General features: G+C 54.1%; 1 long non-coding RNA gene across 1 annotated transcript; it reads left to right on the forward strand.

Annotated features, from left to right (window-relative positions):
• The first annotated feature begins 1946 nt into the window (after positions 1-1946).
• Positions 1947-5741, forward strand: LOC121045133 (uncharacterized). The gene is made up of 2 exons (XR_005797601.1): positions 1947-2534; positions 4902-5741. It is a non-coding gene; the product is annotated as an uncharacterized LOC121045133 (long non-coding RNA).
• The last annotated feature ends 209 nt before the right edge of the window (positions 5742-5950 follow it).

The following is a 5950-nucleotide window of genomic DNA, read 5'->3' on the forward strand; positions in this document are numbered from 1 at the left end:
AGGCATGCTCACACATTGCTGGGGAGAATGTAAAATAGTGCCCTGCTTTGGAAAAAAAGCTTCACAGTTTCTTAAAAAGCTAAACCCATCCCAACCACATGAGCCAACCATTCTCCCAGGGGTCTGCCCGAGAGGATTAAAAACGTGGGCACCCCAAAGGCCTGTCCGCGAATGCTCATAGCAGCATTATGCACACGATAAACCCCTGTGAACGTCCGACGAGGCATCAATTTGTGAATGGACAAACACAATGTGAAATGCCCATGCAATGGAATACTGCTCAGGAGCAAACGCATGAAACCCGCTGCAACACGGACAAACCTCAAAGACCCGAGGCCCAGTGAAAGAAACCAGACACAAACGACCACATGTTGTATGATCCGTTCAGGAGAAATTTCCAGGGAAGGCCAGCCCTCGAGACAGGAAGCAGCTCAGTGGTTAGCGGGGTGGGGTGGGGGTGGGGGTGGGGATTAAACTCCAAAAGACCCCAGAAGCTTTACGGATGATGGAAGTGTTCTAAAACCCATTGTGCTCAAGGCTGCACAAGCCTGTAAATTTACTGAAAATCATTGCACCGTGCCCTAACAACGGATGAATTTCGTGCAAAATCTATCAGGAAAGCTGTTTTTCGTATGTGCGCTCCCAAAGCGAGCACAGTGGAGCTATTTTTAAAAGCACAAAACGAGGAAGCTCTTTAAGCATCCGTAGAGAAAGGTCTCCAAGATGTGTCGGTTGGTAAGTGGAAAAAGCCAGGTGCGAGTATACCGCTGTTGACGCCTTTTGAAAAAGAAAAGGGGTGCATAGATGGGTTGTGTTCACATTTGTATTTCTACATTTCCACACAGACACGCCGCATGGAATTGCCCGCGTCTCATAGCCTCTGTCTGGGAGGAGACAGAAGAGCTGGCGGTGACCTTGGAGTGTTGGGTGACGGAGCCGCAGGGCTGTTGGACAGGAGTGGAAGACTGACTTTTGTGCCTTTACATTTTTCTTCTTTTCTGAACACACTGTGGCAAAATGCACGTAACCTAGGCTTTACCAACTTACCAATTCGGAAGCGCCCAGCTCAGAGGCATGCGGTCCATTCCCACGGCTGTACGGCCATCCCCACTGTCCGTCTTTCCAAATAGAAACTCTGTGCCCGTTAAACACCCACTCTCCATTCCCCACCCCTTCTTGCCACTTCTTTTTTTCTAAATTCTTTTTTAAGGTTTTATTTAGTTTTGAGAAAGAGAGAGACAGAGAGACACAGAGAGAGAGAGGCAGTGAGAGGAGGACAGGGGATCCGAAGCCGGCTCTGTGCTGACAGCAGAAAGCCCCATGCGGGGCTCAAACCCATGAACCGCGAGATCATGACCTGGGCCCAAGTCAGATGCTCCACCAGCACAGCCACCCAGGTGCCCCCACTCTTGCCACTTTCTACAAGTGGAATCACACAGGGCTTGCCTCTTTGTCGCTGACTGCTTTCACGTAGCATGACGTCCTAAGGTCCATCCATCCTGCAGCACGTGTCAGAATTCGCTTCCTTTTTAAGGCTGAATGATATTCCATCGCGTGCATATACTGCATTTGGTTTGTCCATTCAGCCCTCCGTGGACACCTGTGCCTTCACCTTTTGGATACTGTGAAGACGGGTGTACAAATACCTCTTTGAGACCCTTGTGTCTACCTTTTTGAGGTGTATGAAGACACTAGACATTTGAAAAAAATAATTCAAAACGAAAAGGATGGTCTACAAATAGACATGGAAGGACTGTTTCTTCCCACATCCTCTTCGGAGGCCCCTGAGCAGGGGCGGGGGGGAAGGGGGGCCTCCCAGGGGGAGCTTTGGCCGCGGAGGCGCGGGGCCGGGAGAAGGGGGCGCGCAGGGCAGCGCCAGATGCTGGGGGTCGGCGGGGTGGGTCTTGCTTAGTCACCCGCGACTCTGGCGCACAGCGGTGCCCTCGCCTCGCCTGCCCGCCGCCGCCCACCCCCGGCCCGGCGATCGCCCCGCCGCATTCCTGCGCGCTGCCTGCTGCCGACCCGGTGACTCACGGCCCAGGCAGCCCGGGAACGCCCGGCCTCGTCCTGGGCCCGCAGCCGCTGGTTTTCCTATTTGGAAACTCCTTAGCCGCCTCCGCGCCAGCCACCCGGTCTCCTCCCAGGTCCCCCGTAGGCGGCTGGGAAGGAGGGCAGGGAAGCCTGGGGACAAGCGCCTTTTCTGCGGAGGGGGACCCACGACCGGCCTTAGAGAGGATGGGTGTATGCTTCCTTGTCCCCAATTCAAGAATCTCCAAATGCCCGGCAGCCACATTTACAGGATGGCAAAACCTGGCTTGAACTGCAAAGAGACGGAGTTGCAGTCTTTATCCTGCTGAAATGTGGACGCTTATACATTTTGCTGCAGAAATGTACCCATCTTGAGTACAGGAGAGTCTGTCCTAGGTTCCCCGGGAGGTGCTGTATCATATACAATTGATGCATATTTTAGAATCTCCTTTCTAAAATCTGAAAAATTCTGAATTTGAAAACCCATCTGGCTCCCAGGAGTCTAGGTAAGAGACTGTGGGTCTGTGTTGTGCCTCTTTTTCCCAGCAGAGTCAAGGCTGGGGGGGGGGGGGGGGGCCGCGGGGGTCACAGCTGCCAATGGGCTGGTGGGTCCATGTCTGAGTTGCTCTCTCTCCCTGACCTGCCTCCCACAAGACTCTGCCTCCCCTGTGTCCCACCTCCTCGCCTGTCCCTCCTCTGGGAAGCTTTTCTTGTCCACCCCAGCCAAAGCGGACCTTTCTTTCCCCGTTGGGTCCCAGAGCCCAGGCCAGTGCCTACCCCTTATGGATACTTGCTGGGAGACTGGAGACCACGGTGGTGAGCTAGCGGGCTGACCAGAGGCTCCAGCCCCTCAGGATCTAGCCTTGATTTGGCCACACTGCAGTGGTGTGACGTCGGACAGGTTACCTAGCTCTCTTGTGCCTCAGTTCCCTCATCTGTAAAAGGGCAGAATAATAATACTCCTCCCAGAGCGTTGGCGTGACAATTAGAGAATAAAATGCAAAACACCCATATTGAGTGGGGACATACTTATACTAAAAAAACTATTTGTTGTTTACCTGCAATTTAACGGGGTATCTTGTATCTTTACTTGATAATCTGGCAGCTCTAGCCTGGCACAGAGATAGCTCCCGGTGTACATTAGCTGGTGTATTAATAATAAATGTTGAGTGACGTGAAAAGCTTTTTATCACAGTATTTGTATGTGCCTGATCTTTCCCCAGTAGTTTGAAGGCACTTAAAATTTTTTTTTTAAATGTTTATTTACTTTTTGAGAGAGAGAGAGAGACAGAGTGTCAGCGAGGCAGGGACAGAGAGAGAGAGGGAGTCACAGAATCCAAAGCGGGCCCCAGGCTCCGAGCTGTCGGCACAGAACCCGTCGCGGGGCTTGAACTCACAAACCAGGAGATCATGACCCGAGCCGAAGCCGGATGCTCAACTGACTGAGCCACCCAGACGCCCCTAAAGGCACTTTAAAAGCATTCATTCATTCATTCATGCATTCATTCACTTAACAATTATTTACTGGACATCTTTTATATGCGAGTCACGGTTCCAAGCCTTGAGGATAAAGCAGTGAACCAGAACTAGCCCCTACCCTCATGGAGCTTCCAGTCTGGCCAAGGAGAGGAATATTAAGCGTGAATGACCCCGGACGATGAATAAGCATTGCGACAAGCCCCAAGCAGACGTCCTGGCCAAGGACAGGCTGGGTGGGCACCCGAGCCTCAGACTTTTCCATCTCCTCTCTCTCACTCTCACCCTCAGTGTCCCCCCTGGTGGGTGCCTGGATGGGGTGTTGGGGGACAAGGGCTCGGAGAGATGCTCTTGATCCCTGGGAAGGAGGGTCGTTGTACAGGGTGGTTCCCACGGTGGGGCTGACACCCCCGAGCCATCCACACTGTCCCCAGCCTCCCTGGGAATGGGGTGAGGTGGGAGGGATCAGGTGTGGCCGCGGAGAGGCTCCACCTGAGACCAAGGTGGATCTGGGGACTTCATCTTTAGGAACACTTTGTGTGTTTGTCTAGCCGGCGGGCTCTGGGTGGGCGCTAAGAGAAGGGGTTTGGGGTGAATGATTTCTCTCGAGAGGGCGGTCAGCTGGTGATGTCAGTGGAGGGGAGCGCCTTTAAAGATCAACTGACTTGACATTTGATGGATGAGGAAACGGAGCACTAGAGAGGGAAGTGACTTCTGAAGGTCACACAGATCTCTCCCGGAGGAGCTGCCACCAAAACCCAGACTGACTCCCGGGCCAGAGCCCCTGCCCTGCCCCCTCCCGGCCACAGTCCCCATGGTGTTAAAGGAGAAGGCCGTGTGAGATCACCACCTTCTCACTGGGAATCCCCAAGGAGGGGTCACCTGGGAGCCAGCAGCCCTCCCTCTCCCACAGCCCCCAGGCAAGTTTCTGGGCGGTTTGGGCCCCTGGCCTCGGTCTGCAGCTCCCAGAGGGGGTTGGTGGTGGGGCGGGGGGGGGGGGGGGGGGCCGCTGAAAGCCGACCTCAAACAACAAATGAGAAATCTGAAAAAGTTTCACTTCCCAGATTTCACTGTGGTGGCTACACTCCGGGCAGTGGGATCTGACATCCCTCATGCTCCCTCACCGGCTCCTTTTGAAAACCCTGAGGAGTTTGACTTGTGACCTACCCACTGAGGGCTCCTCCTCCCTGGTCCCCAGTGCTATGTCCTGATTCAGCACCCCCCCACACACACATCCAGAAGGGGTTCCCTGAGCATGCACACCCCCACCTCTCAGAACCACCCATCCAGCCCAGCAGTCCCCGATCCTCTGTGTAGATCCAGGCTGGGATGCCCGTGAGGGACAGGATAGAACTTTCCCCTCATGAGTGTCCTCTCTGTCCCCTCTCCATGCCCAGATCCACTGCCTTGGTGAAGACCCTGCCCTCTCTTTCCTGGCAGCCTGGCATCCCGTGAAGTCCTATGGCCTAATGTGTAGACTCTGCCTTCAGACCTCCCAAGTGCATCTGGGGCCACCACTCCCGGCTTTGTGTGGCAGTTTGAAAACGTACCCACAAATTCTTTGGCACCGTGCCCGTCAAGAAATGGGGCCTACGTCTTCTCTCCTCGAAGCTGAGCCAACCTTAGAGAGGCCGGTGACAATAGGGGACGGCAGAAGTTATTGTGATAGGACTTCCAAGGCTAGGTCTTAAGGACACTTCAGCTTCCTTCGAGTTCTCCAGGGACAGTGACCTTTGGCACTAGGAGCTGCCATGTAAACGGTACAAACTCCGCCATATTTGTGGAGGTGTCTGGCCAGCAGTCCCAGCCAAGGTCCGTGTGGCCAGCCAATGTCAACTGGAGACAGCGAGGGGCTCTGCACTTAGGAATGGATGAGCCAGGGGGACCTGCCAGGGTGCTGGGAGCTTCTCCATCAGGGCCCCATGGGCTCAGAGGGTCAGAGCCCCCCCACATCTGAGCTCACAATAGTGAGAGAGCTTGGCTCTGGAGGTTGCTCCCACCCTTCCTCTGGGCAGAGTCACTGGGTTAGAAGGGACCAACGATCTGGCCTGTTGAAACACGCTCACTCTCTAATCTGTGTTTCCTTTATACTCTACCCAGTAGAGTATGAACTCCACAAAGACAGGAGCTCACCGGAGTTTATCTATGTTGTAGTCTGCTACATCTCCAGTACTTACAACAGTGACAGTAGGTGCTCAGTGAACATTCACTGAGTAAGTAAATGGATGGATGGATGGTGTGTCTATTACTGTGAGGCCAGACCAGCTGCACCACTCGCTCCTCTGGGAAATGGGTGCCATGATGGGACCTATCCATCAGGAGTGTTGGTGGTGACTTGAGAGAATGGGCCGGTGCCCCTGCCTAGAGCATTGCTAAAGTTCAGGAGGGGATTATGGGGATCGTTAGCATTACTGGTCGCCACAGGTTGAGTCTCCTTGTGACCAGA

This window comes from Herpailurus yagouaroundi, unplaced genomic scaffold (assembly GCF_014898765.1).
Source record: "Herpailurus yagouaroundi ecotype Mexico unplaced genomic scaffold, PumYag 189, whole genome shotgun sequence".
NCBI classification, from domain to species: Eukaryota; Metazoa; Chordata; class Mammalia; order Carnivora; family Felidae; genus Herpailurus; species Herpailurus yagouaroundi.